We start from the raw sequence: 9,119 nt of genomic DNA, 5'->3' as shown, positions 1-9,119 counted from the left end.
GAGTGCAATGGAGCGATCTCGGCTCACCGCAACCTCCGCCTCCTGGGTTCAGGCAATTCTCCTGCCTCAGCCTCCTGAGTAGCTGGGATTACAGGCACGAGCCACCATGCCCAGCTGATTTTTTGTATTTTTAGTAGAGACGGGGTTTCACCATGTTGACCAGGATGATCTCGATCTCTTGACCTCGTGATCCACTCGCCGCGGCCTCCCAAAGTGCTGGGATTACAGGCGATAGCCACCGCGCCCGGCCTATTTTTTCTTTTCTACTCTCATTTGTAATAAGTGACCTATTATAGAAGTAGTACTTTTTGACAGAAAAAATTGATATCTATTTACTTAAATGCATGTTGGTTCTTTTTGAGGAGAAATGAATAATTGTAGTTATTTGAGGGGTATGCCATTCTGAATTATTTTTACATCTCACAATGACAGGAGATAATTGAAATAATGGCGTGGAATATAATTTCAATATGGACATAGCTGAATTTCATTAACTGAGAACATAATGATTAGGATCCAAAACTTAATTACTATTCTAAGTATGGTAAAATAAAAAGCCAAGTGCTATAATATAAACATATCTCATTCTAAGAGAGAGGCTTTAGTTTTTAATTTTCATGTCAGTTATTTGGAGGGGATTATCTAGTTTGTTTTTTGTGTTTATTTCTCACTTTATTTTGGACATTTTTATTGTCCATTTGATTATAAGACCGAGTAAGCAGTATAACAGTTGAATTTGTTGATTAGAAGATCTTTTAAAAAATAAAAATTTTGGCTTTAATAACTTTTATGTTAACATTTAGCAAAAATTCTGTATGTGATGGAAAGAGGTTTCAACCAGGAGTCAGTGAGCCTAGATTGTAGTCTTAAATTTTGCCTCTAGCTAGGTGTGTAGTCTGGAGTAGGTTACTTGTTTTCGAAATTTTACCTCTACAATAAGGATTAAACCTTTTGTGCTTATAGGATTATCATGCTGATTAAATGTCACTGAGAAATATCTTTGAAAAATATACTGTAAATAAATAAAGATATTTTCAGTCATACCACCAAAAAAAAAAAAAAAAAAAACCACTGGAATCCTGAGTATTTTAAAAATCAGCTACACAAAATAAAGTCACATTGTGCATGTCATATAAGGATATCAATTTTATTTACTTATTTTTTAAGCGACAACATCTTGCTCTGTTGCTCGGGTTGGAGTGCATTGGCACCATGACGGCTCACTGCAGCCTTGGACTCCTGGGCTCAAGCCATCCTCCCACTTCTGCCTCATGAGTAGCGGGGACTATAGGAATGCCACTATGCCCGGATAATTTTTAAATTTTTTATAGAGATGGCTGGTCTCAAACTCATGTCTCAAGCAGTCCTCTTGCCTCAGTCCCCCAAAGTGTTGGGGTTACCGGTGTGAGCCACCATTGACTATGTTTTTATGTGCTAGTTTGAATTGTATTTGTATAGGTTCACTTTTGTATTGTAGAATAGTAAACTGTTTCGTAAGTTTTGGGTGAAAACTTTCTTGTTAAAATCAGAATGTTTAATAGCAGTTGTGTCTGCAATGAGATAATGGATTGATTTTCTTTTATCATTTTTTGAAAGCTTTCTACAATGGCTGTTACTTGTGTTAGGAATTTTATGTTTTTTGTACAATGTTCTAGGCACTATAGTAAGAAGTAATTATAATGGTTAAGTGTTATGGTTCTGTATCTGGATTGGGTTCAGATTTTTTTTCCATCACTTAACAGCAGTGTGACCTTGGCCAAATCATATAACCTCCTGAACCTCAGTTATCTCATGTAAAATGAAGATAGTAAGACTACCTGCTTGATATCATTGTTAAGATTAAAAAAATTTTCCCTGTAAAGCACATTAGCACTGTGGCTGGGACTTAGTAAATGCTCAGTAAGCATTAGCTGTTATTTATTGCTAAGTGTTTCACATGTTTTTTTCTCATGATTGCTCTCCATGAGTTAAGGATTCTTTTTGAGACAGTTTCGCTCTTGTTACGCAGGCTGGAGTGCAATGGCGTGATCTCGGCTCACCGCAACCTCCGCCTCCTGGGTTCAGGCAATTCACCTGCCTCAACCTTCCGAGTAGCTGGGATTACAGGCACGCGCCACCATGCCCAGCTAATGTTTTGTATTTTTAGTAGAGACGGGGTTTCACCATGTTGACCAGGATGGTCTCGATCTCTTGACCTCGTGATCCACTTGCCTCGGCCTCCCAAAGTGCTGGGATTACAGGCTTGAGCCACCGCGCCTGGCGAGTTAAGGATTCTTTTTGATACTCAGCAAAATACTACATAAGATTACATAACTGAAGTCTAGAGTCACTGTTTGTTTGTTTGTTTTTGAGACAGAGTCTCACACTGTTGCCCAGGCTATAGCGCAATGTCGCAATCTCGGCTCACTGTAGTCTCCCCCTCCTGGGTTCAAGCAATTCTCCTGTCTTAGCCTCCTGAGTAGCTGGGACTACAGGTGTGTGCCACCATGTCCAGCTAATTTTTTTGTATTTTTGTATTTTAGAGATAGGGTTTCACCATGTTGGCCAGGATGGTCTTGATCTCTGGACTTCGTGATCCACCCGCCTTGGCCTCCCAAAGTGCTGGGATTACAGGTGTGAGCCATTGCACCGGGCCTAGAGTCAGTGTTTGAAACCAGAGCTATTTGATTCCAAAGGTGGCCCTTTTCACTACTTCGTTATTTCCTCAAAGTTAATTTTCCAGTTCATAATGTTTTTGTTATGTAAAAATTACCTTGGAATGCAATGCTAGGATTATGACAGAGTGGTGATACTTTATCAATTGTATACTTTTAACGGATAAGACCTAGATTTCCTTTTATATCATATTTACTGTATTAGTTTTGGTAAATTTAAGCCTTTGACCTAAGGGCCATTAATACAAAGTCAATTAAAAGAGATTTTTACTTAGTCTCTTAGTTAAAAGAGACTTTAAGTTAGTAGTTTTAGTTTAGGTATGTCATTAATTTTGGGTGTCCTTTTGTCGTTTTAATTTTTTTGTTTTTAATCGGTTACTATTAAATCATTTTTCCTTTTTTCGAGACAGGGGCTCTCTCTGTCTTGCCCAGGCTGGATTGCAGTGGTGTGACCTTAGTTTACTGCAGCCTCAACCTCCTGGGCTCAAGGAATCCTCCTGCCTCAGCCTCTTGAGTAGTTGATCCTAAAGGCACCTGCCACCATGCCTGGCTAATTTTTTGTTTTTTTTGTGTGTGTGTGTGCAGACAAGGTCTCACTATGTCATCTAGGCTGGTTTTGAACTCCTGGGCTTAAGCAATCCCCCTGCCTTGGCCTTCCAGAGTGCTGGGATTACAGACGTGAGCCAGAGTGCCCACCCAGCAAGTCTTTGTTTGAGGCGGAGTTTCGCTCTCGTTGCCCAGTCTGGAGTGCAGTGGTGCAGTTTCGGCTCACCACAACCTCTGCCTCCTGGCTTCAAGCAGTTATCCTGCTTCCTCCCCAGTAGCTGGGATTACAAGCATGTGCCACCACACCTGGCTAGTTTTGTGTTTTTAGAAGAGATGGGATTTCTCCATGTTGATCAGGCTGGTCTCGAACTCCCGACCTCAGGTGATCTGCCCGCCTCAGCCTCCCAAAGTGCTGGGATTACAGGCATGAACCACTGCACCCAGCCTCTTTTTCCCATCTTATAATGAATATATGTTTCTGTTTCTGTTGGGCGTACACCTAGGTTGAAAGTGTTGAATCAGATAATATGCGTATTTGTTTTTGTTTAGTTTAGTTTAGTTTAGTTTTGTTTGAGACAGAGTCTCAATCTGCCCAGGCTGGAGTACAGTGGTGTGAACATGGCTCAGTGCAGCCTTGACCTCCCTGGCTCAAGCAGTTCTCCTGCCTCAGCCTCCTAAGTAGCTGGGACTACAGGTGCTTGCTACCATGCCTGGCTATTTTATTTTTTGTAGAGATGAGGTCTCACTGTATTGCCTGGGCTGGTCTCAAATTTCACTGCTCAAGTGATCTCCCACCTTGGCCTCCCAAAGTGCTAGGATTGTAGGCATGGGAGAATAAACACCTGGCTGTTTACTAGTTTTATTCGATAACTGCTAACAGTATTTTAAAAATACTTTTTATGCTGTAAAAGTCCTGCCAAACTGTTTTGCAAAGTGGTCAAACCAATTATTTTTTATCCTACCAGCAATGTATAAGAGTTCACAGTTGCTTTGCAACTTCTGCAACCGTTGATACTAATTTAATGATACAGCATTTTAAAAATGTAATTAAGTACATTTTAATATGTTTATTATGTATTAGGACATCCTTTCTTGGGTATGTTTAAGACTGTTGCTAGTTGGGCTGTTTGCCTTACTGTTTCTGATTTTTAAGAATTTTTAAGATTTTTCTTTTTTTTTTTTTTTGAGTCTCGCTCTGTCGCCTAGGCTGGAGTGCATTGGTGCAGTCTCAGCTCATTCTGGATATAAGATCTTTTGTTGGACATACACATTCATTATAAATACCTTTCTCCTGGCTTCTGTTTTTTTAGACTCTTATGTTAAACTTTTTATTTAAGGGATCTTACCTACCTCAATGTAATGAAGATATTTTTCTATATTTTATTCTAGAAGCTTTTTTTTTTTTTTTTTTTCTTCCCCAGACACAGTCTTGCTCTGTTGCCCAGGCTAGAGTGTAGTGATGCAATCTCGGCTCACTGTGACCTCTGCCTCCTGGGTTTAAGTGATTCTCTTGCCTCAGCCACCCTAGTAGCTGGAATTAGAGGTGTGTACCACCACACCCTGCTAATTTTGTATTTTCACTAGAGACAGGGTTTGCCATGTTGGCCAGGCTGGTCTTTAACTGTTGACTTCAGGTGACCCACCCGTCTCAGCCTCCCAAAGTGCTGGTATTACAGAGGTTCTAGAAGCTTTTTCATTTTAACTTAAACATTTAGATCTGTAGTGTTTTTAGGATTTTTTTGGTTGTGAAGAAAGGTCACTGTAGTTCCACTAATTATTTTTTCTACATTATCTTTTCTCTCTCTTTCGTTGAGCTGGTTTCTGTTGCTATGTCTGCCTTTTAGTCCACTGATTTTTTCTTTCTTCTAAAGTGTCATAAAATCTGCTTTACTTTTATCTGGGAAAGGTTTCATTTCATTTTTTTTTTAATTTAAATTTAATTTTATTATGTTTTTGAGGCAAGAGTCTTGCTCTGTTGCCCCAGCCTGAGTATAGTGGCATGATTTCCATTTACTGCAACCTCCAGCTACCGGGTTCAAGCAATTCTGCTGCCTCTGCCTCCCAAGTAGCTGGGATTACAGGTGTCCGCCACCACGCCCAGCTAATTTTTATATTTTTAGTAGAGACAGGAGTTTCACCATGTTGGCCACACTTGTCTCAGACACCTTACCTCTAGTGATTCACCTGCCTCAGCCTCCCAAAGTGCTGGGATGACAGGTGTGAGCCACCACAGCCAGCCGGTTTCATGTTAACTTCTGCATTTTCTTTTTTTCTTTTCTTTTTTTTTAGACAGAGTCTTGCTCTGTTGCCCAGGTTGGAGTGCAGTGATATGACCTTGGCTTACTGAAACCTCCGCCTCCCAGATTCAAGAGATTTTTTTGCCTCAGCCTCTTGAGTAGTTGGGATTGTAGGCACATACCACCATGCCTGGTTGATTTTTTTTTTTTTTTTTTTTGTATTTTTAGTAGAGATGGAGTTTTACCATGTTGGCCAGGCTGGTCTCAAACTCCTGGTCTCAAGTGATCCACCCGTCTTGGTCTTCCGAAGCGCTGGGATTACAGGCATGAGCCACTGTGCCTGGCCTAAATACTGTATTTTCATCTTTATATATTCTGTTTGGTTTTTAGGACAATATTTTATTTTCCTCTTCATTTGTTTATTCATTGCTTTAAATTTTGAGCACATTTATATTAGTTGTTTTAACTTCTTTATCATAATTCTATCATGTTTTTGATTTCTCCTGGTTATGGATATTTTCCTGCTCATAGCTTGTCTAAATATTTTCTATTGGATGTTAGACATTATAGGTTTTATATTATTTTACTAAATTTAACTGTCTTTAAAGAGTGTTGGATTTGTGGTGCACAGTGAAGATGCTCATCTGTCAACCTGATCCTTTTCAGGCTTTGTTAGGGTGAGTCTGCAGTAATACTCTGGGCTAGTGTATGTCTGCTACTAAGGATGACCTTTTTGCAATATTTACTGAATTCTACAGCTGTTTGTTGACACTCCGTTCTGGCAGGTCAGAACTTTCACTACCATGAGTGAGGGCCATGAGAATTGTTAAGCTTAATGTTTCCTGATCATTCTTTGGCCTGGTTATGTTTCACCTTACATAGGTATAACTTAGTACTCAACTGTTTTCAACAACAGACACATGGGGACCTTCTGTAGATTTTTTGATCTCTTTATCGGGGGTAGTTCCCTCATTTTCAGTACTGTTCTTGCAGGGTACCTCAGCCTCATTGAACATGAGTCTTTGTTTCTTAACTCTGTGGACTCCTGTAGTTTGCTTAGGATCCTTCTTCCTGTATGTGATCTAGAAAGTGACTCCAGGTGTAAAGCGATGGCATTTCTAGAGCTCATCATGTTTGTTTCCCTTCCTCGTGGTTCACAGTCTTGTGACACCTCTTGGCATCACCTGTTGAACCTGTTATTTCATATATTTTGTCCAGTTTTGTTTATGATGAAAGAACAAGTTCAGCTACACTTACTCCATCATGCCAAAAGTGAAAGTCACCTAACTAACTACATTTTTATAAATGTAAAATTTCAGAAAGCTGATGGTTTTATGAACAGTAACACTTAACCCTCTTCTTTATAGGTATGGAGTTTTCATAAACAGCAAGAAGTCAAGAACATTCCTTTTAATTATGTTAGTCTTTACATCATAGCTTCCTTTAGTGCTTTTTAACTCTTGTTATAAGAAAAGCAAGTTACTTTTAGGCTTTCTGCTAAGTAAATGGGAACACTAAATTTAGTTACTTAGTCTTATGTTTTTTCAGCTACATGTGATTAATGATAGCTCTCAAGTAACTGCTTCTGCTTTCTCCTCTTTTTATCCCTGAAATCACTGTGCCTGCTGACTGCATAGTTGATTATGGGAGGCAGAGAGGATATGCAACCATTTAAGCTATTGTGAAGAAACTGGGGCTGATGGGACCTACAAGAGGACAAAAGTAGTAGGAAGGAGAAGTACCAAAGATGATTAGATTTTTTTGCATAATTATCTGGTTGATTGAGTTGAAGGGAGGGCATCAACTCAATCTTCAGGATGTTGAAGACTTGGTGCAGAATAAATTTTGGGCAAGAAAATCAGTTGTCTTTGGATATATTAGGTTTCAGATGCGATACAACAGCTTTGGAAGGTTGAGGCAGGAGGATTGCTTGAGCCCAGGAGTTTGAGGTTGCAGTGAACTATGACTCAGCCACTGTACTCCAGTCTGGGCCACAGTGAGACCCTGTCTCAAAACAACAACAACAAAGTAGAGATGATGGGTATATAGTTGGTTGTAAAATGACTTTAGTGTGCTATAGTGTTAGCTTAACTAATTGATTTCTTGAAGTTAAAATGTAAAATTTTACATTTAAATTTTTCTGTTTCTATGCATTTTCTACTATGATTTTTGTGATCACTTGCATTAACTTTCCAGATTTTAAATATATTGCTTCAAAAATTGTGAGCAAAATTTAAAAAATTTATGTCAGTGAATTCTGGCATGAATTATATCTTTTAGATAAACAATTTTTTTCTGTAACAAATACAATGCTTTAAAAATAAATTTTATGTGAAAGCATATGTTGATATCTAAGTCAACTAGCATGTATGATGAAAGATGTATGATGAAAGAAATATGTCCCTTATTTTCTCCCATTCCTTTGCTTTCCCACTCCAGAACAAGCAACTTCAGTTCTTTATTTTGTCTGGTGTTTGCTTGTTGCGTAGTAATTTATCACTATATTTTATTGATACATAACTTTTAAATATTTGTTGACCTCTGGTTTTTCAAAATGAGGACTTGGCTTACTCATTCACACGTTTGCCCACTTTCATTTTCCTCATTCCTCAACATAGTTATATCACAAGTTTTGCTTTTTTTGTTTTGTTGCCCAGGATGGAGTGCAGTGGCGTGATCTTGGCTCACTGCAGCCTCTGCCTCTCCCAGGTTCCAGTGATACTCCTGCCTCAGCTTCCCAAGTATTGGGGATTATAGGCACATACCATCATGTCTTGCTGATTTTTTTAATTTTTATTTTTAGTAGAGATGAGTTTCATCATGTTGGCCAGGCTGGTCTCAAACTCTTGACCTTAAGTGATCCGCTTACCTCAGCTGCTCAAAGTGCTGGTATCACAGACATAAGCTACCTTGCCTGGCCATATCACAAGTTTTTTGTAAACTAATACTGAACGTTTACATTTTTATAACTATGCATATATTGTTCAGTATTAAGCCAAATTTATACTAAGTCCAAGTCTTATTTTTTCTGGCATTAATACCTATTTCATTTAGGCGGTTGCCTGGATTTCTGTAGACCTATTGCTCATTTTCTGCAAATGTGCCTATGTTTTCTGTCATGAGCCTATGATTAACATTTTCCATATTAGCAAGCACACTAGTTCCATTTTTGCTCTTGCTGGAAACCTATTCCATAGCAGTTTTTGACTTCTCTTCAATTTGGAGTGGCTGTTCTCTGGTTCTTTTTTCTGTATTAGATTCCTTATTTACCAAGTGCCACAGTGCCTTTTAAAATTTTTATTTTTAACTTCTTTTAATGGCTTCCTAAGGAAGAGTACATGGACACAGAAGTTTAGCGTTTCACAAAGCTTTTTTGCTTTTTTTTAGACAGAGTCTCTCTCTGTGCCCAGGCTGGAGTGCAATGGCATGGTCTCGGCTCACTGCAACCTCTGCCTTCTGGGTTCAAGTGATTCTCCTGCCTCAGCTTCCTGAGTAGCTGGGACTACAGGTGCCTGCCACCATGGCCAGCTAATTTTTGTATTTTTAGTAGAGACAGGGTTCACCATATTGGCCAGGCTGGTCTTGAACTCCTGACCTAATGATCTTCCCACCTCAGCTTCCCAAAGTGTTGGGATTATAGGTGTGAGCCACCACGCCTGGCCTTCACAAAGCTTTAAAATGT

The 9,119-nt window shown here is 39.1% G+C and overlaps 1 protein-coding gene across 3 annotated transcripts in view; it reads left to right on the top strand.

Moving 5' to 3' along the window:
* The window catches only part of NAA15 (N-alpha-acetyltransferase 15, NatA auxiliary subunit), a 98,183-nt gene that overhangs the window by 33,487 nt on the left and 55,577 nt on the right, over positions 1-9,119 (top strand). The gene's annotated exons all lie outside the window — the stretch shown is intronic.

Source organism: Cebus imitator, unplaced genomic scaffold (assembly GCF_001604975.1).
Source record: "Cebus imitator isolate Cc_AM_T3 unplaced genomic scaffold, Cebus_imitator-1.0 Scaffold303, whole genome shotgun sequence".
Classification (NCBI taxonomy): domain Eukaryota; kingdom Metazoa; phylum Chordata; class Mammalia; order Primates; family Cebidae; genus Cebus; species Cebus imitator.
The sequence above is the reverse complement of the archived record's forward strand: the minus strand, read 5'-3'. Positions and strand labels throughout refer to the sequence as shown.